A 26,401-nucleotide genomic window follows, 5' to 3' on the forward strand; every position below is an offset into this window, starting at 1 on the left:
CGCTTCACTCCTCAGTTTCTTCTGCACGGGGACAATTGCTACTGCCTACAACCTGGTCTGTGTGGATCTGCTTCAGATATTGTCCCATCACATTTGCCCCTTGCTGCAAAGTAGATGGCAGCTGAGCTTTTTGCTTCCTATACTGAGCTCCTGAAGGCTTCTTTGGGATCATCTTTTATTTTCTACAGGGGAAACAGACAGTTTCATGGAGACCAAAAGTCTATGCTCTGCAGTCTTAGAAAGTCATCCAACATTCTGTGTTAAGCAGGGCAAAAGAAGGAACAGTGGTTCTTTTATGTTGTTGCATCGATAGGTGTTCGATAGATGTCTCTGGCGTCTCATTAGATGTGTCTTTTATTAGTTGCTGCTTACACTCTTGGAGTCTTATAACACAAGTTCACTTCCACGATTCCGCAATAAAATAAGGTTCACACTATTGTAGCATGGCTCTCACGTCACTTCATTTTTTTCTTCTATCTCACTGGGTGCCTGGCGACGCCTGCCCCTTATCTACCCGTGAGGGCGAGGCTGACAGCATTCTAGGAAGTTCAAGGAAAATGTAGTTCTCAGAAAGTCTGGAAGGTGCCACAAGATTCTACAAAGATCCAGAATATTGTAGGAGGTTCGTGAAAAATGAACCCAGCTACAGAACACCTGACACATGTTACCTCAGACATTCTATTTCCCCTTTGGTCGCTAACAGCTGATATCTCCCTCCTGCGTGTGACGAAGGTCCAGGGAGCCTGGCTACTGATAGCACCCCAAAGCCACCTACTTGCTGCTCGTCTCTTTGCTGTGATGGTGCCTGCCGAAGTTATCAGTGACTGATGTGGGAAAGTGCCCTACCGTGGAGGAAGAAACGAGGCTGCAATCCCTCGAAACCTTGGGCAGAGGATTGCAGAGTACCTGCACAGAAATTTCATGAGGATTGCTCAGGAGGATTCGAGGGTCCTCCCTGTGTCAGAAGCAAACTGCTCTACGTGCTCCCCCAACGCTACCTCACTGTGTGGTACCACCTCCTCTTCCAGTGTGAGTGAATTAAAGAAAAGTCAATAGCTGTGTCCTGCCAAGTTCATGGCCACCGTCACTGTCATGGGAAATAAATTTACACATTTACCTGAGGGTCCCCCCCCGCATCAGGCTCGCCAGTTCTTGACAGCCAGGTCTGACTGTAGTGCATTCTCGAACATCATAACGGGATCCCCAATTGCATGTCCCCCCGTCTGCTACTCTTCCTCGTTCCCATCCCTACTGTTTACGGCTGGGGCCTGTGACTCAGACTCCTCAGAGGTATCCACAGTGAGATGTGGGGTGTTGGTCTCTGCCAAGTATTTCATGCAGCTTATTGGAGAAGCAGCAGGTCTGTGGCTCAGCACCAGGTCAACTGTTGGCTTCCCTGACTGTCTGGTGTGCCTGCTGCAGTTTCTTCACGTTCCCATGGCGCTGCTGCCGATCCCTGCCTTACCCCTTCCCCGGCATCCCCCGAGCAACCTGCTCACGGATACCGGATACCACTGCTCTGTCGCTCTGCCTGCAGAGCTCTTCTCTCCTCAGGCTCAGGAGATCCAGCATTTCCTGCCTACTCCAGCCATCGGTGCGTCTAGAATGTGTAACTGGAGTGCGCAGATGGGCAGCGGCACGCGCCCTGGGAGAGCTGCTAAGTGTGCGCTCACTCAGCTGGGCAATGCAGAAACGGCATTTCAAAAATATGGGGGGGTTTAAATACAGTGACGGCTCCTGGTCTTCATGACTCCTGGGTAGTGGAGTTCACAGCTGTAAGCAGAGAGGTGTGTTGGGCACTGGGGGACAGCTTCTGGAGGTCCGTTAGGGTTGACCTGGGTCATGCAGTATCCTCACACACACTGTGTCAACCTCAGTCTGTTGCTCATTCCCAGCTTCTGGCAAAAGGAGGCTAGGGACACCGTCCCTGCCCATCCTGGCTAATAGCCATTGATGGACCTATCCTCCATGAATTTGTCTAGTTCTTTTTTGAACCCTGTTATGGTCTTGGCCATCACAGCATCCTGGCAAGGAGTACCACAGGTTGACTGTGCGTTGTGTGAAGAAATACTTCCTTTTATTTGTTTTAAACCTGCTGCCTATTAATTTCATTTGGTGACCCCTAGTTCTTGTGTTATGAGAAGTAGTAAACAGCACTTCCTTATCTACTTTCTCTACACCAGTCATAGTTTTATAGACCTCAATCATATCTCCCCTTAGCCATCTCTTTTCCAAGCTGAAAAGTCCCAGTCTCATTAATCTCTCCTCATACGGAAGCCGTTCCGTACCCCCAATCATTTTTGTTCTTTTCTGAATCTTTTCCAACTCCAGTATATCTTTTTTGAGATGGGTCTCACTGCACAGATTCTGCAATTCAGCCACCATCTGCTCCTCTTTCTCTGAGTGGGAGATGCTGTCCCTGAATTTAGCTGTCTTCTCAGCCCACAGCTTCCCCTACACTGGCTCTGTCTTTTCACCCCCAGAGGCTGGGTTCTAGGCTATTCATGGCATCTCTGCCCCCTCCCCTTCCCTCTCCCTCTGGGAATGCAGAGTGCCACAGGGCAGCCTGGGAATGGCAAGGTCCATGTTTCCCCTCACAGTGAAAAGAGAACCTGGTCAGTACTTGTTTGATCCCACCCCCAAAATAAATCAGGCGATACAATACCCTCCTTGTAGAAAGGGAAGTTTTAAAAAATGATTTATTTACAATCAGGGAAACTGAGACCTAATTCACCTGGACAATGAGCTTTGCCTGTTTGTGTGAATTTTAGTGGCTATGCCTCAGCTGGTCCTCTCAACATCATTGTTGCCTGGGGGTTTCAGAACCCGCAGCGATGGTAACTTCACTGTTTCACTCCAGGCAGTGTCGGGAATAAATCAATGGGAACACAGAGATTCCGTCTGATAAATGATTAATACAAGTACGTATGCGCTTTCTAAAACTGCAGTTTATTACATTTAAGCCCACACAGACCTAAGGAATAGATTTAGAACATCCCGGGTATTTTCCTAAAATGTGAGACAGTATTTGGGTAATTAATGGTAGGTCAGGGGTGGCCAAACACTTCCCTCCTGGGGGAAAAGGTGTCAGAAAAACATCTCTCTTAGGAAAAAGAAAAGGACTAACTCTAAGGTGCCACAAGTCCTCCTTTTCTTTTTGCGAATACAGACGAACACGGCTGTTCCTCTGGAACATCTCTCTGAGGATGGCTGCAGAGGACTGCTCCAAAGAACATTCTATATCTAACCCTTTTTATAATTAACTTCTACAAAACACATAGGTCATAGTGACCCCTACTACGTCATCACTTTTCCTAACCATTTTAGTCATAATAAACTTCTATATCAAAGGTGCCCAGACTCCAAGCTTTCTGTCCACTTGTTTACTTTCAGTCTCAAATGTTGACTTGTCTTTTCCCTCCTCCCATTCTGATTAGCAGAAACTGCAGCTAGTTTTGACCTTGCCTCTAAAAGCCTGCTTTCAAATTAACCCTTCAATATATGGTGTTCTATTTCATTAATTCATGGTGACTGAGTGCAGATAATATGGCTGCAGTTAGCTTGATCACATACTGGGTTACACAAACACACCTCAAATCCAGGGGAACACCATGACCACAGAGAGTGAGACCGTCTGGCGTTAGCATCTAGCTGCTCTGTCACACACGCAGCAGAAACTGTGCCCACAGGCTGTGCTCGCTGGATCCTTGGAAAGCTCCAGGCAGACGGAGCAGGTCCGTTGAATTTGGAGAGGTTTTGCTGGATTCTCATCAGCCCCAATGCAGGGAAGAGAGGAGCTGAGTTTCATTTTCCTCTTTCCACAAACGGGCTGCACCTGAACCTTGCTCAGCAGCATTTGAGGATTTCTGTGTGAGGGAGGCAGAAAGGTCCCAATTCACAAAGGGGACCCAGACTCAGCAGTTGCCACCCAGTGGAACCCAGAGCCTTGAGTTAGGCACCTAGGCTCCCTGTACAAGGGATGGGGAGAGTTAGGGGCCTAAGAATGGGATCAACAAAAGCCAGCGCTCCGAGTGGGAAGCTGCCTCAGCCAGACAGTTGGTTTCAGGGAGGTGTGGGAGGGAATCTCTCACCATCAGTTTACAGCAGGGGTTCTCAAACTGCGGGTCGTGACCCCTCGGGGGGTCATGCAATTATTACCTGGGGGGTTGTGAGCTGTCAGCCTCCACCCAAAACCCTGCTTCACCTCCAGCATTTATTATAATGTTAAATATTTTAAAAAGTTTCAGAGTAGCAACCGTGTTAGTCTGTATTCGCAAAAAGAAACGGAGGACTTGTGGCACCTTCGAGACTAACCAATTTATTTGAGCATAAGCTTTCGTGAGCTACAGCTCACTTCGTCGGACGCATAAAGTGGAAAATGCAGTGAGGATATTTTTATACACACAGACCATGAAAAAATGGGTGTTTAACACTACAAAAGGTTTTCTCTCCCGCCACCCCACTCTCCTGCTGGTAATAGCTTATCTAAAGTGATCACTCTCCTTACAATGTGTATGATAATCAAGGTGGGCCATTTCCAGCACAAATCCAGGGTTTAACAAGAACGTCTGAGGGGGCGGGGCGGAGGTGGGGTAGGAAAAAACAAGGGGAAATAGGTTACCTTGCATAATGACTTAACCACTCCCAGTCTCTATTCAAGCCTAAGTTAACTGTATCCAATTTGCAAATGAATTCCAATTCAACAGTCTCTCGCTAGAGTCTGGTTTTGAAGTTTTTCTGTTGTAATATCGCAACTTTCATGTCTGTAATCGCGTGACCAGAGAGATTGAAGTGTTCTCCGACTGGTTTATGAATGTTCTAATTCTTGACATCTGATGTTATTAGGCCCTGTGATGGTGTCCCCTGAATAGATATGTGGAGCAAGAGGGAGGGATCACTTGGGTGGGGGGCCTGTCTCCCAGCAATAAACCGGTCTCCCTGAGCCCCCACCTACAGAAGCATCTCCCTCCACATCTCCTGAGAGAGAAATCAAACCTATGTGGGAGGGGTGTAAAGTTCTGTTCCGGACACCCAGAACTGTAAACCGAAGTGTTACCCCTCTGTTTTAGAAAGAGTGAGCTTTACTGGAGATTAGACTGTGTCCGCTCCCTGCCACATCTTCCCGTTCAATTCACCAGCAAACTCCTCGAGACTCTGCCAGTCTTTACCATAGCTTGCAGGTAACAAATCAATGATCTCCACTTCCCGAGTTCCCCAGAGACATTTCTCTGCAGCGTCCAGTCGCTCTCACAGGACACTGGAAAACGTTATTAAGTTTTCTGTCTCCAAAGAGACACACAGCACACACCAGCCTGTGAGCTGAGCTGAGGACTCAGTCTACACTCCAGTATAACAGCACTGATAGGTAGGAAAAATAAGACTGAGTTTATTAACAAAGAACAGCCATTTAAGTGATGCTAAGCAAGAGAAGAAGAGAACAGATTGGTTCCAAACAAAACTAAACAAAGCAGACTTTCTAGTGACTACAACTCAGTTTTAGCACGTTACAATCGTTACCTAAGAAGTTGACATCACTAGCCACCCAGGCCAGGGGACCCAGCTTCCACGGGCTCGGAGGGGGCCGTTCTCTTTCTTCCCTAACTAACAGTATGTCCTGGAAGTCGACTGCATTTTTTCAGGAGCCAGGAAGACTTCCTGGGGGTGCGGACTCTGTCCCCAGCGTGCTCACTAAGCCCTTTCCTGCCGGCCGCATTGCTTCGTTTACCTTATCTGTAAATGTACTTTCGTTGTTCTCTGCCTGTCCCCAAGCCAGTCAGACGTTCCTCTGGCTAGGGCTGGCTGGCTTTACGCACTGCCTCCCAAACACATTCAGAACATATTTCCAGCACTCACGTATCACTCTTTTGTACACAGCCCACACAGACATCACACAATGATTTTGGGGACCAGCCTGTCACCAGTTTATATATGACACCGTCTGGATACCTATGAGGAGAACCGCGTGGGGGGGGTAATGAGTGTGTCAGACCTGATTTGAGTTGCTGTACAGTGGGTGCTCTGCCAGTTGGCATTGAAGGGCTCATGCAGCACCTCAGGAATATTTTGGCCCTGGCGTTGCTGTACAGCGCCGTCCACTGTCACTCCCTGCTCTCTGTCCCATTTTCTCTCTCTGCCAGATGTCTCCCTGCTCCCCTGGCAGCTGCCTTTTCACCATCAGTCCCAGAAACTGTTTTCCATCCAACGCCCCACTTATCCCCCCTCCCCCTCTATGCAGCTATCTCCTCTCCATCAAACCCCCTGTCTTGGAATCTAGTCACGGCACAGATCTGCCCCGTCCTGGCTAGCGCTGGGTGGGTTTGCAATGGAACATGGTTCTGATCTATGTTCACCTTCCCCTGAGCCATGCAGGGCCCTGCAGGTGCCTCCCGGGCCAGCGCAGCTCAGGGCACAGACGAGACCGAGGTTAGTCCTGTCTACACTGCAGCGCCCGGCCGCGCTCTGAGGGTGTTGGCAGCCACCGTGTGCTCAGTGGCTCCTGCAGGAATAAGAAACGGAGAGTGCAGACAGGGCCAATCCCTCCTCACCCATCCCTCCCTCCTCTGACTCCAGCCTTCCCCGCTCCTGGATCCCTCCCTTCTGCCAACTCTTACCCTGCCCAAGATCCTCCTGCTCCTCACACTGGGGTCTTCTCCCCTTTGTCATTTCTGCCATGGTTCTCTTCCTCCTTGTGGTCTCTCTCCCCTCCCCTCCCCTCTCCCCTCTCATTACATCCCCCAACCCCCTCCCCAGAGTCTCTCTCATGATCTGGGCTCTTCCCTTCCTGCTGCTGCAGCCCCCTCCCCACTCCACCCCACCCTTGGCCACAGCATCCACCCCTGACATTGCACCCACACATCCCCCTCTATCCCTGTACCCCCACAGCCCAGCAGCCTGCTCCCCGCACCCCCTTCTCTGCCCCTTCCTCTCCCCCAGCTCACAGGCCTGGGACTGGGAACTGAGGGAGGGGGCAGGCAGGTGATACCCTTTGTACCATCCCCATGGGAACAGGGCTGGGGGCTGGTCAGCGCTGGGAGGGGATAGTCTCTGCCACGGCTGTCACTCTCAGGGACAAAGATTCCCTTTGGCCTGAGCTGGGACAGGACAGATTATTAGGGGAGCAGTGTTTTTACCCTCCTCTTTGTAACCAACATAAAAATAAGGACGGAGCGTCCCGGAGAAGGTGTCAGTGAAAGGGAAGAGATGGGACCTGTCAGTCACACTGTAAAATGAGACCTCGCCTGCTTCATAGTCCAGGAAAACCCCCACCCGGCTGGGCCTGATGCCTGTGGGGAGGGGGATCTTGGGGGGGGGGGGAGGTGCAGGCCTCATATTTCCTATCCCTCAGCCACACAGCCCAGTATCCATTCCCAGGAGTGAGTCTGACCTTCCCTGTCCTGATCACAGATTCCCTACAAACCCCCACAGTCCAGTTTATTTTGTCTCCCACCTCCACCTCCCAGTAAAACCTCCCGCCTGTGAATCCATTTGTGCCCAGGACAATCGGATAAGTATTGAATCTCTCAGGATTGTCAGGTCGATCCTGTCGTCTCTCATCGTATGTCACAGTTTTCTGATCCTCAGACAGGACGAGGCTGGGATGAGCCGTGTTTGGATCCAGAGTCACATCCACTGGGGAGAGAATCAGAGTCAGTGCTGGGGGCAGGGGCTGGTCACTGGGATCAAAGGGCAATTCACCCACATGCCCATTAATCACTGTGATTTGGGGTTCCTCACCCTTAAGGGGAGTCGGAGCTCAGCTAATGCCGGGGGACAGGGGCAGGGGGAGGGGGTGGGGAGCAGGAGTGGAAGGGAAGGAAGGGGGAGATCTCCAGGGGCAGAAGGGGGGCATGAGGCAGACACCAAGGAATCAGAGGGGGACGAAAGGGTGGGGGCCAGGGATGGAGCAGGCACCAGGGAGGGCACGTACCAGGGTGCAGAGGGTGAAGGGAGGAGTGGGTGCCAGGTTGATGGGGAAGGGGAGGGGTGGGCACCAAAGGGGGGAGGGGAGGGGCAGGTGCCAGGGGGTCGGGTCAAGGGGAAGGACATGGGGGGAGGGGAGACAGGGACGGAGGGGAGTCGGGGGAGGGTGTGTTGAGGGGGCTGAGGGTGGGTTGCACGAGGGGAGCAGAGAGGAGGGGCAGGTGCCATGGGGCTGGGAGGAGGGAAGTAATGGGGGCAGAGGAGTGGCGGGGGTAGGACTGGCACAGGCAGAGGGGGAAGGGTTAGGGGAGCGGGAAGGGCAGGCTTGGGCGGTGGAGAACACCCCTGGCACAGCCGCTGCCACCAGGTGAGGGAGCCCCTCCCCACTTCCCCCCCTTCCGCTCCCGAGGTCCCTGCCGCCCACCACCTCCCTCCTCTCCTCCCCCCTCCCCATGAGCCCCCCCGCCCCTCACTGTGTCCCTCCTCACCCCCCGCCCACCGCTCGCCATCCCGAGGACGAGATGCGGTGAGCGGTGGGCGGGGGTCTCACGGGGGCAGGGGGTGAGGTGGGATGCATCGAGTGACGGCCAAGTGGGGGAGGGAGGTGGGGGGAGAGGCCTGGGGCGAGTGGGGGTGGAGTGTGGGCAGGGCAGCGGGTGGAAGAGGTGAGACGGGGGGCTAGCCTCCCCCAAGGGAAGCTGCGCCCACTGCTCATGACGGCAGGTGCCGGGGGCAGAGGAAGGTGCTCAGGGCTGGGGCAGGAGGCAGACATGGGGGGGCAGCAAAGGAAGGGGAGGGGCAGGTACTGTGGGAGCTGCTGGGGGGTCTGAGGCCACTCAAGCCGGTTCCCCGTTGTGCTGGTTGCTACACGGGCGGAGGGGGATCTTCACCTGGATCGGAATGACTGAGGGCACAGATCCCAGGGGCTGTCAACAGGACAGTCCACGGGCTCCGGGGTCACCTAGGGCGGCACAAAAGGAGCTCGGGGCCTAAGTCCCTGGTTTCAGCTCCACGGTGAGGCACAAACCTCCTGCTGACCCCGGAGCTGCCAAAACTCACTCGCAGTCGAAGTTTGTGCAGTAAAAGTTCCCTCGGTGCCTGTGTTTCTCCCTCCAGCCATGACCACGGCTGCCTCCCTCCAGGCGCGTGGACGCCTATTCCCCGGCCTGAGCCCCAGCGTGATCCACAGGCTGGGGGAAGATCGGGGTCCAGCCGTCCCAGCTAGTTTGGTAGGCGAGCTCAGGGGCGCTCTCAGACCGGGTCCCTCAGGCGAGGCCACGCAGCAGCTGGCTGGGGAGGGCTTCCCTCATACATTTTAACCCAGGGGCTAGAGCATTCCCCTAGGATGGGGGGACTCCCAGTCCCTGCTCCCCTCGGGCAGAGGGGGAGCTTAAACTGAAACAGGGCTCCGCCAGTCTCAGGAGAGCGCTTTGACCACGAGGCGAGGTGGAGGTGGGGGGCTCCCGCACTCTCTCCTGCTGAGGATTTTCCATGGTGGATAAATAAAGGGCCATTGGTGCAGGGACGGACCCTGGCTTCCCCCCTCGCCGGGGGGTGCTCTAACCCCCCAGCTGTAGAGTCAGCCGCATACTTGCGCTCTCTGACCCAATCACAGGTGCCGACTCCGAGGGTGCTCTGGGGCTAGAGCACCCTCAGAAACGAAACAGTGGGTGCCCATCAGCCACCCTCCAATCAGCTGTTTGGTGGGCCCAGCTGTTTGGCAGTGGGCGGGAGGTGCTGGTGTGGGGCAGAGCAGGGGCAGGAAGAGATGGAGCAAGGGCAGGGCCTTGGGGGAAGGGGCAGAGTGTGGGCAGGGCCTTGGGGTGGGGGTGGAGCACCCACCCAGAAAGAAGAAAGTCGGCACCTGTGCCCAATGATCTTTAATTATTCAGTCCGTTGTGGAACAGCTTCCAGAGAGAGGAGGTCTCAGAACAGACTAACTTATACCCCAGGGGTTAGGGCCCTACCCCGAGAGCTAGAAGGCCCCTGTTCAAATCCTTCCCTGCCTTGGGCAGAAGGGGGAATTGAAGCAGGGTCTCCCAGGTGATGGCTTTAACCAAGGGGCTACAAGTCATTGCCAGCTCCTCCACCCCGGCCGGTTTGTGTGGTGTGAGGAAGGCGTCCAATTCATTCCCACAAGATCTGCCGTAGGTGCTAAGCAGCCTGACTCCAAGAAAGGGGTTCCCTTTGTGGATCACTGAGCAGAGATAGGTGCCCATCTCCACGAGAGAGGCAGGGCTTAGCACACACCCCTTTCATCCGCATCTCCTACTGTCTAGCGTAGGCATCTCCTCACCTCATGTCTTGGCGTTTGTGAATCACAGTCTAAGGGCAGGTCTTCGCTTAAAATCCTGCACCGATGCAGCTGTGCCGCCGTAGCACTTTCACGGAGATGCTCTAAACTGAGAGGAAGGAGCTTTTCCCATCAGTTTAGTTCATCCAGCCCTGCCCCCCCCCCGGCTCAGTGCATTAGGATACCCTGGCGTGCGAGGAGCCCGGGGCTCCCGGTGCTACAATGTGCGTGCACATCCTCTGGACTCGCTCATCCCTGCTGGAGCTGCCAGACTCTCCCAGCCTGCTCGAGTACACACACATGGTCAGGCTGCGAGCCAGGTGAAAACACGCACACATAGCCACAGGTGTGAGGCAGAAAAGCTGCCGTATGGCACAATTTGTGGCAACTGGGTCAGGGGAGTGTCACAAGCTGGTTATAAAAACCTGTCTGCCCTTGCAGTGGGGACAGGGCCTGCCTCACCCCAGAGCCAGGGGGACGCTGAACAGCTCTTGTCTGCTCCTGTTACACGAGAAGAACATTGTGGGTAGAGCTTGGTCTGAGCATGGAAATCCTGCCGTTGGGAAGAAAGAGCTGAGCCGTTCAGTGCCAGTGATGGGCAGATAAGAATGCCCATCCTGCAGAACCCAGGTACGGCCCTGGGAAGGGGACACTAGGGGACATATTTCATCACTAATCAGCCCTTTCCCAAAGGGAGTGTGTCCCTGTGCTCAGCAATAAATCTGCGTTTCGTCTGCCCCCAGTGACATTGCTATTTCCAGCCGACTGAATGTCACAGGGAAACACTCTGTGCAGGGAAAGGAGCAGAGAGCTCCCAGGGGAAGGTGGGTCTCACCATGGATACAATGCCAGCGGTATGTACAGTACCTGCGTAGAGCCGGGCGCTTCTCCACCCTGCAACCAAACACAGACAGAGGGGTAAGAACGCCCCTGGACACAGACACACTGAGCAGGAGACAATGTCACCCAAGGGTCGTACTGGGGGGAATGGAACTTACTGAGCTCAGCCTGGAGTTTGTCTGAAAATAAAACAGAGAGAAATGAGTCAGTGTCACATTACCTTGCAGAAGGGAAGTGAGTGAAAAAGACCTTAAAGCAAGGAAGCCTCCTGGGCAGCAAAGGAAAAGGAAAGGAAGAAATACAGTACATCTGTATTTGGCATCTGGCCACCTGCTCTGGAGCAAGAGGTTGTTAGAGCTAAAGAGGGATCCTTCAGCAAATGAAAAGTATTAACCCTGTGAAGCCAGTAGAAAGCCACATTAAGTACATTGGGTGAAGCAAATGATAGGAATTAGAGGGTTAAAATGGAATTAGAAGAGGGAATAGCCAAAAATATAAAACAAATAAAGGGAACAATTGAGGAGGGTAATGACAATGCTGAGAGACTGATTTCTTTGCAACAGTTTTTACCACACTGAGTGTGGTGGGAAGAGACCAGCCCTGGAGCTGCTCTTTTCAAGAAATGAACATCAGGGCTTGAGGTGTGAAGCAGAGATAATAGAACAGACTGATTAATGAAAGAGCCAGACGTCACCAAGACCAGAGGAGATCCTTGCCAGGTTGCAAATGCCCAAGAGTTGTGAAATGACCTAAGAGCGCTATGGCGGAGCTGTTAACAATAATATGCATCTCATTAAAATCAGCTACTCTTCTGGAGAATCGGAATGTTGTAACCAGCTTTTCAAATTTTGGTAGGACTTGTCCTGAGAATTACAGCTCAGTGAGCCTTGGGGAAGGGGTTGGAATAGGGGCAGGGAGGAGGCAGAGTTGGGGTGGGGCCTTGGGGTAAGGGGTTGGCATGGGGGGTGGGGCTAGGGTGGGAAGAGGTGGGGTGGGGCGGGGCCGTATGGAAGGGGTGGAGTGGGGTCAGGGCCAGGGGTAGAGGGAGGTCGAGCACACAGGGGAAACGGGGAAGTCAGCGCCTATGGTGGTATTAGTTAAGTTTTTCCTCGGTGATGCCCTCATCAGGGACAAACATTGTCGTTCATGTCCCCAGCAGTGATCCTCACACATGGTGCTTGCCGTGCCTGTGTGAGGCCCACGTTAAAGAAGCGTTGCTCAGTCATGAAATGGACTCAAGTGGCTCGAGACCTTTGCCTAAAGCAGCACCTGCTTGACCAGGCTATGTGACCTGCTTTCGTTGTGAGGTCCTTGTCTGACTGGAAGTGGCCCTCGGGCTCTGAGAGCACTGCTGCTTCGCAGTCCAGAGCAGGTGCCTCTCTCAAGAAACGGGGGAGCTGTTCCCCATTGCATGCACCAAGGAAAGGATCTCATAAGACCAACTGAGACTCCAGGAGACTCTTTCACTTTGCACAGGGTTGGTGCTCGTGTGCAATATGGCATGGGTGCCTCTAACCTTTCCCTGGTACCATGTGGAGAGATTAGAGACCTGGTATTATGGGCTCTGGTTCCGGCCCCAGGGCATCTGTGGAGTCTGGCACCAAAGAGGATGATGGTGGCACTGACTGTCTCCGTGTCGGTGGCATTCCAGGCAGCCACAGACCTCCTTTGCCTTTCACCCCAACCTCTCCTTTGGCCCAGGGCTATGCCATCTATCGCCCCATTGGCTGAACAGGCTGTTGAATCAGGGCCAGTATCGAGGTTGGTGTGGGAGATCTCAACAGCTTTCACCGTCCTTGACTTCGGCACTGTCAACCAGTCCAGTACAACTGATGACTTTGGGACTGATACTGCTTCCAGCCTTGGCATACTCAGTGCAGGTGGAGCTGCTTCCATTATCAGCCCTGGTCCCTGCCTTGTTATGGGTCACAGATGAGTCAGGCCAGGTACTTGCTCCCTCTGGTCTGGCTCTGACTTTATTCCTGGAATCCCAAGGCTTCTCAGTTTCAAGGTTGGGATCTTCCTTCTCCTGGTCTCCATCGCCAAACCAGCATCGGGGACTGTTTACAGAGCATTATAGGCATCAGGACTGGTGCTTCTCTCATGGTCAAGATGGGGGTCTCGGGCCACAATGCCTTATCCTTACCAGAGGCCTCCATGGAATCTGTGGGACCTTCCTCGGTGATGGAGGTCATACTGCTTCGCTCAAGCAAAGGTGACATTGCTGGTCAGATCAGCAGTAGGAAATATAGGCCCACCACAGGTTCCAGCACTGGTGAGCTTTACCCATGGAGTATTTCGAGGCCTATCAGGACCTCTTGTCCCCTGCTTCACTGGGGATTCAGGCAGAGTTCCTTCAATGAATGTCCATCAGTTAGTGGATGCCCTGCAGCCATCTGCTCCTGGTAGCGTAGCCCTCCCGATCAATGATGCACCACTGGAGTCTGCAAAGTTTTTCTGGAGCCTGCTGACTTCCATACTGCCCACCACACTGCATTGATTCGGCCTTAACTGGAGTATTGTGTCCTGCTCTGGGCGCCACATTTCAGGAAAGATGTGGACAAATTGGAGAGAGTTCAGAGAAGAGCAACAAGGATGATTAGGGGTCTGGAAAACATGACCTATGAGGGAAGATTGAAAGAACTGAGTTTGTTTAGTCTGGAAAAGAGAAGACTGAGAGGGGACATGATAACAGTTTTCAAATGCCTAAAAGGTTGTTACAAGCAGGCGAGAGAAAAATTGGTCTCCTTAACCTCTGATGATAGGACAAGAATCAATGGACTTAAATTGCAGCCAGGGAGGTTTACGTTGGACATTAGGAAAAACTTCCTACCTGCCAGGGTGGTTAAGCATGGGAATAAATTGCCTAGGGAGGTTGTGGAGTCTCCATCACTGGAGATTTTTAAGAGCACGTTAGACAAACACCTGTCAGGGATGTTCTAGATGGTGCTGGTCCTGCCATGAGTGCAGGAGACTGGACTTAATGACCTCTCGAGGTCCCTTCCAGTTCTATGATTCTATGAAAGTGCACAGAAAGGGCTTCTTCTCTCACTTGGCATAAACTCCCTCGTCATGACTGCTGTGAATGATAGAGCCCAGCAGGGCAGGTTTAAGTCCATTCTGAAGGACAAATTCTCCAACAGGATGGATTAAATGGGCAGGAAGATTTACACTTGCTCCTCCCTGCAAATGGGAATTTATGCCAGCAGGCATTGGTGTCCAGTTATGACTTCGTAAATTGGACAGTGATGCCTAAGTTTGCAAACCAGCTGCATGTAGCCACTAGAGAGGAATTTCAGGAATCTGATTTTCGACAAAATCTACAGGGTTCTGACCAGAGTGCGGGGTGAGGGGCTCAGCCTACATAAGCAATGAAGTATGCAACCTTCTAGTTGAAAAAAAGCCACATAATTTTGCTCCATGATCTAAATTTTCACCGTGAGATTCTGTGCTCGGAACCTGCAGCATCGGTGCAGGGAAGAGCTAAGGTGACCGTGACGGGTTGAATCACAGAAACCCCCTGGGGGCTGCCAACTGATGTGCCAAGACTACGTCTGCCCCTGCTTACCCTGCCAGCTTGGGACTCCAGCACCCTGTCTTGTGGAGACAGACACGCCAGTCTGCTCCAACACAGACCCAGGGTCTGAGCCACATGCCCCAAAGCTGCAGGCTTATCTGAAAGCAACTTAAGAAGCGTTCCTCTCTTTAACACTCAGATGCCCAACTCCCAATGGGGTCCAAACCCCAAATAAATCCGTTTTACCCTGTATAAAGCTTACACAGGGTAAACTCAGAAATTGTTTGCCCTCTATAGCACTGATAGAGAGATATGCACAGCTGTTAGCCCCCCCCCCCCCCCGCAGGTATTAATACATACTCTGGGTTAATTAATAAGTAAAAAGTGATTTTATTAAATATAGAAAGTAGGATTTAAGTGGTTCCAAGTAATAACAGACAGAAAAAAGTGAATTACCAAGCAAAATAAAATAAAACATGCAAATCTAAGCCTAGTACAGTAATAAAACTGAATACAGATAAAATCTCACCCTCCGAGATGTTTCAATAAGTTTATTTCACAGACTGGTCCCTTCCCAGTCTGGGCACAATCCTTTCCCCTGGTTCAGCCCTTGTTCCAGCCCAGGTGGTAGCGAGGGGATTTCTCATGATGGCCGCCCCCTGTGTTCTGTTCCACCCCCTTATATGGCGTTGGCATAAGGTGGGAATCTTTTGTCTCTCTGGGTCCCCACCCCCACTTCTAAATGGAAAAGCACCAAGTTTAAGATGGAGTCCGGTACCAGGTGACATGGTCACCTGTCACTGTGAGACCCCCCCAAGCCTTCATTGCTCCCAGCTTGGCTCACAGGAAGGCCTGCCTGCAAACAGAGCCATCCACCGTCAACTGTCCTGGTTGATGGGAGCCATCAAGATTCCAAACCACCATTAATGGCCCACACTTTGCATAATTACAATCGGCCCTCAGAGTTATATTTCCTGTTTCTAGTTTCAGATACAAGAGTGATACATTTATACAAATAGGATGACCACACTCAGTAGATTATAAGCTTTGGAATGATACCTTACAAGAGACCTTTTGCATGAAGCATATTCCAGTTACATTATATTCATACTCATTAGCATATTTTCATAAAATCATACAGCGTGCAACGTCACTGTGACTTTTAACATTCCTGGCATCCGCCGGCTCCTGGGCTGCTCTGGTGCCAAAGCAGCCCCTGAGGTAAGTCAGGGCTAGTCCACATGGGTGCTGCAGTGATGTCATCTCCAGAGCACCGTCTTCTAGCATACGGTGACTTGCACGCACACCACCCTCATTTCTATCCTGGGGCTCCCTATGGTTTTTCATAGGCCAAAGCACATAAAATAAATTTCCCCTTCTGCGGGGTTCTGATACATTATAAATTAATTCATTTATTTATTTTCTCCCCTCTTGTCACTTTACCTTTCTCTCTGTGTTGCCTCCAGAAGCAGTAACTGGCCAGGGCAATGAGAACCACCAGGAGAGCCAGGATCACCCCCAGAACCACAGTCCAGGCATCGACTCTTGGGAAAAACAGCTCTGCAAGAGAAAGTGTTATTGACTTGGGAACAAATACGTACATAAGAATATTAGAACAGCCAGACTGGGTCAAACAAATGTTCCGTGGAGCCCAGTATCCTGTCTTCTGACAGTGGCCAAAGCCAGATGCTGCAGAGGGAATGAACAGAACAGGGCAATAATCAAGTGATCCATCCCCTGTCACCCACACCCAGCTTCTGGCAGTCAGAGGTTTAAGGACACCCAGAGCAAGGGGCCACATCCCTGCCCATCTTGGCTAGTAGCCATTGGTGGACCCGTCCTCCATGAACACACCTGCTTCTTTTCTGAAACCAGTTATACTTTTGGCCTTCACTAGATGGCAATGAGCTCCACAGGTTGACTGTGCGTTGTGTGAAGAAATATTTCTTTTTGGTTGCTTTAAACCTGCTGCCTATTAATTTCATTCCTTGGTTCTTGTATTATGTGAAGGGGTAAGTAACACTTCCTTGTTCACTTTCTCCACACCCGTCACAATTTTATAGACCTCTGCCCTATCCCCCCTTAGCCGTCTCTTTCCCAAGCTGAAAAGTCCCAGTCATTTTAATTTCTCCTCAGAGTGAAGCTGTTCCAGGCCCTTAAACATTTTTGTTGCCATTCTCTGCACCTTTCCATTTCTAATATAGCTTTTCTGAGATGGGGCAACCAGAACTGCCTACGGTATTCAAGATATGAGCGTACCATGGGTTTATATAAATTTATTATGATATTTACTGTCTTATGATCTACCCCCTTTCTAATAGTTCCTAACATTCTGTTAGCTTTTATTAATACCACTGCACATTGAGTGGATGTTTTCAGAGAACTATCCACAATGAGTCCAAGATCTCTTTCTTGAGTAGAAACAGGTAAGTAAGGCCTGATCATTTTATATGTCTAGTTGGGATTATGTTTTCCAATGTGCATCACTTTGCATTTATCCACATCGAATTTCATCTGCCACTTTGTTCCCCAGTTTTTTGAGATCCCTTCATAATTCTTCACAGTCTGTTTTGGACTTAACTATCTTGAGTAATTTTGTATCATCTGCAAGTTTTACCATCTCATTGTTTACCTCTTTTTCAGACCTTTTATTAGTATGTTGAGCAACACTGGTCCCAGTACAGATTCCTGAAGGACATCACGATTTACCTCTCTTCTTTCTGAAAACTGACCATCTATTCCTACTCTTTGTGTCCTGTCTTTTAAGCAGGTACTGATCCATGAAAGCACCTTCCCTCTTATCCCATAGCAGCTTACTTTGCTTAAGAGCCTTTGGTGAGGGGCCTTGCCAAAGGCTTTCTGAAAGTCAAGGTACCCTGCATGTACTGGATCACCCTTCTCCACATGTTTGTTGACCCCCTTCAAAAAATTCTAATAGATTAATGCAGCATGATTTCCCTCTACAAATGCCACGTTGACTTTTCCCCCAACAAATCATGTTCACCTATGTGTCTGGTACTTCTGTTCTTTACCATAGTATCAACCAATTTGTCTGGTACTGAAGTTAGGCTGTAGCTGCCAGGCTCGGTTCTGGAGACTTTTTGTTTTTAAATAAGAATTCTCTTCATCACCCCCTTGAGAACTGCGATGTTCCAGCACAGAGAGAAGTCAGATACAAACCGAAATACTCTTGCCTGAAGCTTGCAGCGTAACACAATGTTTTGTTTTTTAGAATCCAGAATCTTAACACCCAAGAACCCAAAACAGAGAGGGGCTGCTCCCTAAGGCAGCAGGCACAACTTCCACCTTGCAGGGCCCTAGAGCTCAGTCTCTAGCCCAGGCCCAAATGTCTACACTGCAGTTTAACAGCCCCTTAGCCCAAGCTCCACAAGCCTGAGTCAGCTGGCATGGGCCAGCCATGGGTTTTGAATTGCCGTGTAGACATATCCAAAGAGAACTAAGCTTATTCAGATGTTTCCAAGAAGTGCTCAACATGTTGAAGGTCCAGGCCAATAAATAGGAGACACAATGATAAATACTTTCTGCCCATGTCTGTGGCATCTCAGTCCAGCCATGTGCGGCACGGCCGGGCACTGACCTGCTATGGAAATCGCTGACTCTCTCTCCTGGTCGAGTCGGGGGTTCCTGACACAGCAGGACACTTTATGGTTGGACTCTTCTGTTAGAACAATGGCAATCTCTGTTTGAAACAGGCCACCGGCCTCTTGGGATATTTTTTCAGAGGCTGATGGTAAGAGCTTCCCCTGGAGATCTCTCCACTGAGCCTCAGGCTCTGGGTACCATCCAGATGATCGACACACCACCTGGATCTCTCCATCCTGATGTCCCTCTACAGAGATATCAGGATCGGAGCCCAAACCTACAGAAGAAATAAATAAATTTGTGATAACCCAGTAATGAGCCAAAAGCTTTATTACACTGTTATCAAAAGCCATTTCCTATCAAACTAATAATTGAATGTGAGTCCACGAGTGCAGCTGGTCACCTAATTTGGCCAGATTCCTATTTGATATAGAGTAGAATTAATGTTAATGTCAGTGCTGTTCTATGCACAAACTTTCTCCAGTTTAGTTAACCTGGTTTAGTTAATCAAGTGCAAATCCCTTAAATCAAGACTTAAACTAAATCAATATAAGCCATTTCCAAACTCGTTTCAGAGGGTCCACCTGGATGTTTGCCCTAGTTCAGCAGTTCTCAAATTTTAGCAACCTAAGGACCCCCATTTTGATTTCAAATTTTCAGCAAACCCCCTAGCCCAACCCGCTCAGCACCAGGCCCTGCTCTCACTCCACCCCTTCCCCCAAGACCCCATCCTCGCCCCACCTCTTCCTGCCCCTGCTCCACCCCTGCCCCTCCTCTTCCCCACCTCTTTCTATCCCCTCCCCTGAGCACACCCCGTCTCTGCTCCTTCCTCTCCCTCCCAGGCCCTGCTGCACACCACTGAACAGCTGTTCCCCAGCACACAGGAAGCACTGGGAGGGAGGAGGCGGTGTTGAGGGAGGAAGGGAAGGAGTTGATCAGTGGGGTCCGTGCACCCCCTGGAGTACCTGGGGGTCCACGGACCCAGTTTGAAAAACTCTTCACTAGTTCATTGAAACCAGTGTATGTGTATGTGTAAACAAGCCTTAAATAATTCACTAATAAAAAACTTTATTATAGGGGAATTCAGGTTGCCTTGGCAGGGCCTTGTATCCTTCCAGAATGCTGAAATGGGTAGCAGAAAACTGATACCTCTCAGAGCCAGGAAATACACTCACCAAAACAGAAACACAAACCATGGGTGGCAGGGAAAGCTGAGCCTTCCCAAACAGCCAGGATGTGGCCCATCCACACTCCGCCCCTTCTCCCCGTCCGGCTTCTCACTCTGCAGGTGTCCGGCTCTTCCGGGGCTGCCAGCCTGCTGATGCTCTGGGGCCAGGGGGGCTGGGGCTGCTCTGCCCGGCTTCGGAGTCCTGGCACACCGGGGCCGGGAAGGCAGGGGCCTTGCTGCCCAACAGCCCAGTGCTTTGGGGCCAGGAGGGCTGCGGCCACGCTGTCTGGCCTCCCCACACTCCAGGGCCGCGTGGTGCTCCGTGGCCGGGAGGACTGGTCCCTTGGGCCCTCCCAATGTACTGGTCGACAGCCTGGTGCTTTGGGGCCAGGAGGGCTGTGGCCACACTGCCCAGTGTAATGGCAAAAACAACAGCCAGCAAATTTTCCTACTCCAGCCCTCCCGGCCCCGGAGCACCAGGGGTAGGAAAATTTGCTGGTTGCTGTTTTTGCCATTACATTGGCACTCCAGCTTGGAAAGCCTGGAGCTGCACTGCCGGGCCTCCTGGTTCTCGGGGTCGGGGGGAGGAGGGGGCTAACCTGGGGCAGGGACCAGTGGCCACAATGGAAGGGGGCTGGGGGCACAGGGCAGGGGCCAAGCCCACAATGTGAGCCGGGCTCCATTGAGCACAGAGGGGATGAGGCCTCGGGTGGAAGGGGCAGGGCTGGGTCGGGGGAGAGATGGGGGCTGTCGCAAACACTTGATAAGGTCACACTGGGGATTTTTTATTACTGATGAGCTGAACTGAAATAAAATTATCTTAATTTGAAGCAAGTGTCTTGTGAATTCAAATGGATTTCTTTATTGCGGGGTCAGTCTGTGGGCAGAGAGGCCCTTAGGTTGCTTGGAAATTGCATACAGACCATCCGAGAAAGGGAAAACAACCGCCCAGGAGAGACAAAGAAGGGATGGGTGTCTGGTGCCATTTCCACTCGGGAGTCTTCACCAGAAAAGCACAGGCTAGCAGGGGTTCTCACAATAATTTTTTTGGTGGCCTAAGTGTGTGCAGCCACTCTGGTGGCCACTCTGAAAAATCCCTCTCCGACCTGCAGCCCTTAAGCAATAGCCCACCCTGAGGAAGGTGAGTCAGGAACTCACTGGCCAGCTGCAAAGTCCCAGCCTCCCCATGCCTTGGCCGGGCGGGAGCCGGGCAACTGCCCAGGGGAGTGCCTCAGTGACCAAACCCTGCTGACAAGAGCCTCCTCCCGTGCCATTCACACTGGCCCCACATGTCTCCAGAGGCACATGGAAATGACTAAAAACACACGTACGAGTGTGCCAGAGCTGTGGGCTATGATTGTTTGTCTTACAGAAGCAATTAGAGGTCCCAGCTGAGACTGGGTCCCCAGCGGGCTGGGCGTCATGCACACATCCTAGGAGACAGTCTGCGCTGAAGAGTTTACAGTCTCAACAGGCATGATGGAGAAAGGGTGAGCGAGGAAACAGAGGCACAGAGACTTGCCCAAATTCTTGCACAGCTCAGTAGCAAAGGAAAGACTGGAACCCTGTCCCTTGACGCTCAGTCGACGGCTCTATCCACCAGGTAACCCTGCCTCTCACATATTGCTGGTCTAGCATATGTGCACCTGCTTCACATTCTCCAGTGAGGCTGGGTGAGCGGCCCCATAATTCTGCCAGCTCCTGAGCAGGGACAAGGGACTGGCTTTCCCGTTGATGAACACAGACCGTGCCTCTCGCCACAGACACTTCGCGGCAGGTCTGAAGGGTTGAATAAGAACCACTGGAAGGAGCTGTGCACAGTTGAACTGATGGGCAGGGAGGCTAAACTCTTCCACCACTTTCACTTGCAAAGGTAATTTTAGAAACATATTTGTAATCCCCTTGGGCTTAGAGAAGCCCCTTTAACACCTGCCTCAGGCAGAGGAAGGGCTGGGTGTTCCAGAGGGAGGAGGGTGGAGAGAGGGAGAGGACAGGGGCGTAGGCGCCGACTCCGTGGGTGCTGCGGGGCTGGAGCACCCATGGAGAAAAATTAGTGGGTGCACCCATGGGCAGCCAAGCCCCAGTGGCAGGCGGTGGGCTACAGGACCCTGTATATCAACCACGGTTACCCTGTGAGTGCAAGACATGAGGACAGCCATTAGTGTGAGGAGGATCAGCTATTGTTTGGCCCCAGGGGTGCACAAGAGAGTTGTAATAAACCCTGGAGCCAAACAATTTCATATTCATACAGAACATATTCATATCACCCAACTTTTTAGGCGTGTTTGTGTATTTTATTAACCCTGTAAATGTAACCCATTAATGCTACCCCAGACTCCAAAGAGTCACAACACTCTTCGAGACAATCTGAGTATTTGTGTGGATTTTAGAGCCCTTAGAAAAAACAGTCAACTAGAATAAACCTTCACCAGAGCAGAGCTACTGCCCCTCTGTAATGAGATAAATCAGGTGTCATCTCACAATGAATCTTTGATCCACTTATGACCCTATTGAAGACATCAAAGTATCACAACAAGTTACTGACCTGCCACCTGTAGTTCCAATAAAGCGTCTTCATAAGCCACTCTAGACTGAAAAAAACACTTGTACTGTCCATCGTCGGAGGGTCGGATATCGCGTATTCTCAGGGAAACACTCCCATCGGTGATGTGGTCTTTTCAGAGCTCAGTCCTTCCTTGATATTCTGGCATCTGCTCCCCACACTGATCCTGCCCATCGTGGTACAGATGCACAACTGCAGAGTACGGGGACCTGAACCATCTCACCTCCATGCTCTGAGCATCCATCCTGGGGGAAAGGTGGCAGGGCAGGATGGCCTCCCCACCTAAGGAAGCGGTGATTGGATGGGCAGGTCCAGTTACTGTGAACTGTGCTGAGAAAAATGCAATGAAAATAGAAATTAAATTGACAGGGGGCTGAAGGTGGCATTAATTCAGCAGTAAGACAAAATAAAAGAGCGTCCTGCATTAGAAGTGAACACCCCGTCTCCATGCAGTGCCCTAGGCATGTCTATAAGTGCAGAGAGTCACATGCTTGGGGTAGCTGCATCTTTGACTCCCTCTGGGGTCTGCTTAAGGATTGTCCCTTAGGTCTCAGGCCTCCAGCTGTCACCTCTCTCTGGGCAGGGACCCATGGCCCTCTCTCTCCACTGGGGTTTAAGGCTTGCAGCTTCCTTGCAATTCACTGTGGTGTTCCCACCAGGTCTGACCAAAGTCCACCACCTGTGCTTTGCTTTCCATCCCAGGGCTATGAACAGTGTGTGCCAGCGGTTACCAGTAACCAAACAGGTTTTCCAAAGCAGGGAACATTTATGGACAAAAGCCCGAGAGAGAAAAGTTACCACAAACCAATCAAACATCTTACACTTATCGCAAAGCATTCTCATCTGGCACATGGGGACAGACTCTCTGTCAAACCTTTCTCTAAGGGTTTCTCTCAGTTTGTAGCCCAAGATCCCAGGCTTCTGGTTAGCTTAAATCAGCTTTTCATACCAAAAATCTTCATTCTCTTTGGTTTCTGGAACCTGCTCTGAACTAGTTTCACTGCCTGGGCTGGTACTTCTCTGGAGCTGTTATCTGTCCCACAAGAAATTACGCCCCATCATTTGTATATCCTGCAGGAGATGGGGTAACCCTCCCCCACAGAGTAGATTACAATCTGGAGCCCACAAAGATACATATAGAACGGATCGATACTGTGAAGTTCCACTCCGTATGCTTTATGAAAATAGGCTTATGAATCTGAAAATGACATAGCTGGAATGTGCTTTATGCAAAAGGTCTCTTGTAACATATCATTGACAAAGTTATAATGTGCTGCATTTGATTTTCCTATTTGTATGCATCTATCGTTCTTATAGAAATATGAGGTATGAACTTGTATTACTGGTGTAGTCAGACCAGGTGAGGGCCGTCAATGGGGCATCGGGAACTTGGTGACTCCCATTGACAGGACAATTGGCTGTAAATGGCCTGGTTTACCTTAAAGCCTTCCTGTGTATGGGTCAGGCAACCTAGGAAGAATGGAGACTAGGGTCTTACACAGACATGTGACCATGTCACCTGATACTGAAATCCATCTTGAAGCTGGTACTTTTCCAGAGTGGGGGTGGGATTCCAAACAAGGGTTTCCCCGCCTTAGGGAAATTCTATATAAGGCGGGGGAAGTAAACAATGAGGGTCTTCATCTGGCTTAAGAGATGGCCTCCCCACCCCAAGGAGATACCTGAAAGTATCTGGAAACAAAAGAACTGTGACTACAGGGGTAGGAGAGAACAGGCTGGACCCAGGTCAGAAAAGGCAACTGACCTGGGAAGCATTTTACTTGAAATAACATCGAGGGTGAGAAGTTATCATCTGTAACTGATTTCTTAGTGTATTAAGCTGAGCCGTGCGTGTTTTGGTTTATCTTGCTTTATGATTTACTTTGTTCTGTCTGTTATTACTTAAAACCACTTAAATCCTACTTTTTATACTTAATAAAATCGCTTTTGTTTATTAATAAACCCAGTGCAAGTAATTGTTACCTGGGGGAAAAACAGTTGTGCACGTCTCTCTTTCAGTGATATAGAGGGCGAACATTTTATGAGTTTACCCTGTATAAGCTTTATACAGAGTAAAACGGATTTATTTGGGGTTCAGGCTCCCAGAAAGGCTGAACACTGGGCGCTGGGAAAGTTCCTGTTAACTGAGAAGCCCCACGGCTGAGTGAATCTCAGTTTCTGCGAACTGCAGAGGGGCGTGGCCCAACCTCTGAGTCTGGGCTGGAGCCGAATTGGAGTGTCTGGCTCAGCAAGACAAGAGTGGAGGGGCACCCGTTCTGGCAGGAGGGTTGTTCTCTGTGGTACCCCAGAGCATCAAGTGACAGTCTCCAGGGGGTCTCTGTGACCGAACCCATCACAGATACTATCTATGGAGGGGGTGCAAAATAGACAGAATATTCATGATGTTAATTTGATAGTCCCCAAATACGGCATGTGGTTGCCATATCTGTCACCCAGAGTTCACAGGTGAATGTTATACACTGTCCCTATCATCGCTGAATAGGGCTGAACACTTCTCACAAGCACCTTGGGTATAATGGGTAATGGGGGGGCGGGCCTGGTTCCCTGACAAACCAAAGACTTTTCATGCTGCTCCAGTGCAGTGCCCTCCCTGACTGCTGTAAGGATGGTGTAAGGGCCAGCAGGATGTGAAAAGAGATCATTGCCACTGTGCAGGTAAAGTCAGAAGTCAGATAATGAAGAGGGAGAAGGAGGCAGATAGAAAAGTGCAGGGGGCAGAGAACCAGCCATTGTGGAACTGAACAGAAAGGGGGGGGGGTCTCTGGGCAGAGACTCAGCATCCAGAGCGACAAAGAGAGCTGGTTAAATTAGCAGAATGGAAACCACAGCAGGAGGGAACCAAAATGTCTGTGTAGCTGTGGGGGCAGCCCCGGGGGTGCCATGGGATACGATAAGACTTTCACTGAGGGCACAGAATGAAGAAGGCCTCACTCTCACCCCTAGACGGCTGTGCCTAGTGCAGTGTGAATGACTTGTGGGTTTTAATTTCATAACTGGGGAGTTGGGAAGTCATGATTTGTTTGTGGCTGAAGAGTCTGATCTGTGACTTACATGGTCCATCGGTGTAGTGTAGCGGAATTGTGTAGTGTCCCTTTAAATAGTTTGTGAGCCCAGTAACGGCGCTCACCATGTTCTATGTCTTAGAAGCCTCCAGTCAGAGCAGCAGCGTGTGTATAACTAGGCCTGACTAGATTGTGTATAGATAAACACCATCACTAGGACCCAGCTGTGCTCTGCGGTTTATGGTCGTTGTGTAAAGAGCAAAAGACCAGGGTTGGATTTAGGGGCAGGCGAACCAGCCAACCACCTGGAGTGCCAGGATTGGTGGGCGCCAGGCTCGGGGGGTGCCAGGCTTGGGGTCCTGTGTCTGTTAGTGACAAAAGGGAAAACAGAATGTTTGAAGTGAAATGTTTCAAGTATAGATGTTAGTACATTCCAGTTATTCCTACAATTAAAAATTTTCTTTGAGGAAACTTTTTTTTTTTGCTTCTATAGGCATGAATAGATACAGATGTAGAGATCCTAGCATGCCCATTTATTGTCTTATATGACAGGGATAAATCATGCATGCAAATCGTGCATCAAAGCCATGAAATGGGCTACAAATACAATAAGAGAAAAGTATTCAAAAATTTAACAAATGGAAGGGGGGGGGCAACAAAGAAACGCTCCTCGCCGAGGGCACCATTTGGTCTAGGGCTGGCCCTGCAAAAAGCAGACGTGGTTTACGAGACAAGGCAGGGAAGGGAGGTGGATGGTGATGACCAGCAAGAGAACATCAGCAAACCCAGCGAGGAGCCCAGAGCTCCTACCTGACACCAGACTGTGAACCTGTAGAGCGAGGCAGAGAGCGACGTAGCCGGGCAGAGCGGAGCTCACTGTGGAGCCGGGAGAGAACGAGGGAACCTTCCCCATCATCGTAGCTGGGTCTGGGGAACAGGAGAAATAACCAACCAGATGGTGAGTGAGTGGGACGCGGTGACAGCGACACAGGGCAGTGGGGAGGAGGTAACAAGCACCAGAAGGGAAGGGATTTCCCCCACAGGTCTCGCCTGCCTGGCTCCGAGCAGGGTCAGATGTCACTGGGCCAGCAGCCGGTCCATACCACACTCACACCATGGCTGCACCTGTGGAGATGTCTGGTGTAATTTAGATTGCAATAGGACATCTACACTGAACACATCACCGGCCACCGACAGTGCCAGGAGGCATGAGCTGGAGCGACATGGTGCATCAACTATGAGAGAGGGACCGAGAGACTTTGTCCGTTGGACCATATGAACTGGAGCCATAAACTCACTGAACGTTAAATCTCATCAAATGAGGGTCAATCCATCCTCATCATCGAATTCACTCACTATACTCCACACCTGAACATAGCCATTATATGAACAACATGCCCTCATATCTCAATGTCTGTCCTTTGACCCGTTAACCTTTTACCCCCAGTCGGGAATATTGCAGATTATGTATTCC

At 50.9% G+C, this 26,401-nt stretch overlaps 2 pseudogenes; one reads left to right on the forward strand and one right to left on the reverse strand.

The window, feature by feature from the left end:
- Positions 1-26,401, forward strand: part of LOC141996210 (butyrophilin subfamily 1 member A1-like) — a 660,168-nt pseudogene that overhangs the window by 523,261 nt on the left and 110,506 nt on the right.
- Positions 7,063-25,843, reverse strand: LOC141996216 (butyrophilin subfamily 1 member A1-like; annotated as a pseudogene).

The sequence above is a fragment of the Natator depressus genome, chromosome 11, assembly GCF_965152275.1.
Source record: "Natator depressus isolate rNatDep1 chromosome 11, rNatDep2.hap1, whole genome shotgun sequence".
In the NCBI taxonomy this organism is placed as follows: domain Eukaryota; kingdom Metazoa; phylum Chordata; order Testudines; family Cheloniidae; genus Natator; species Natator depressus.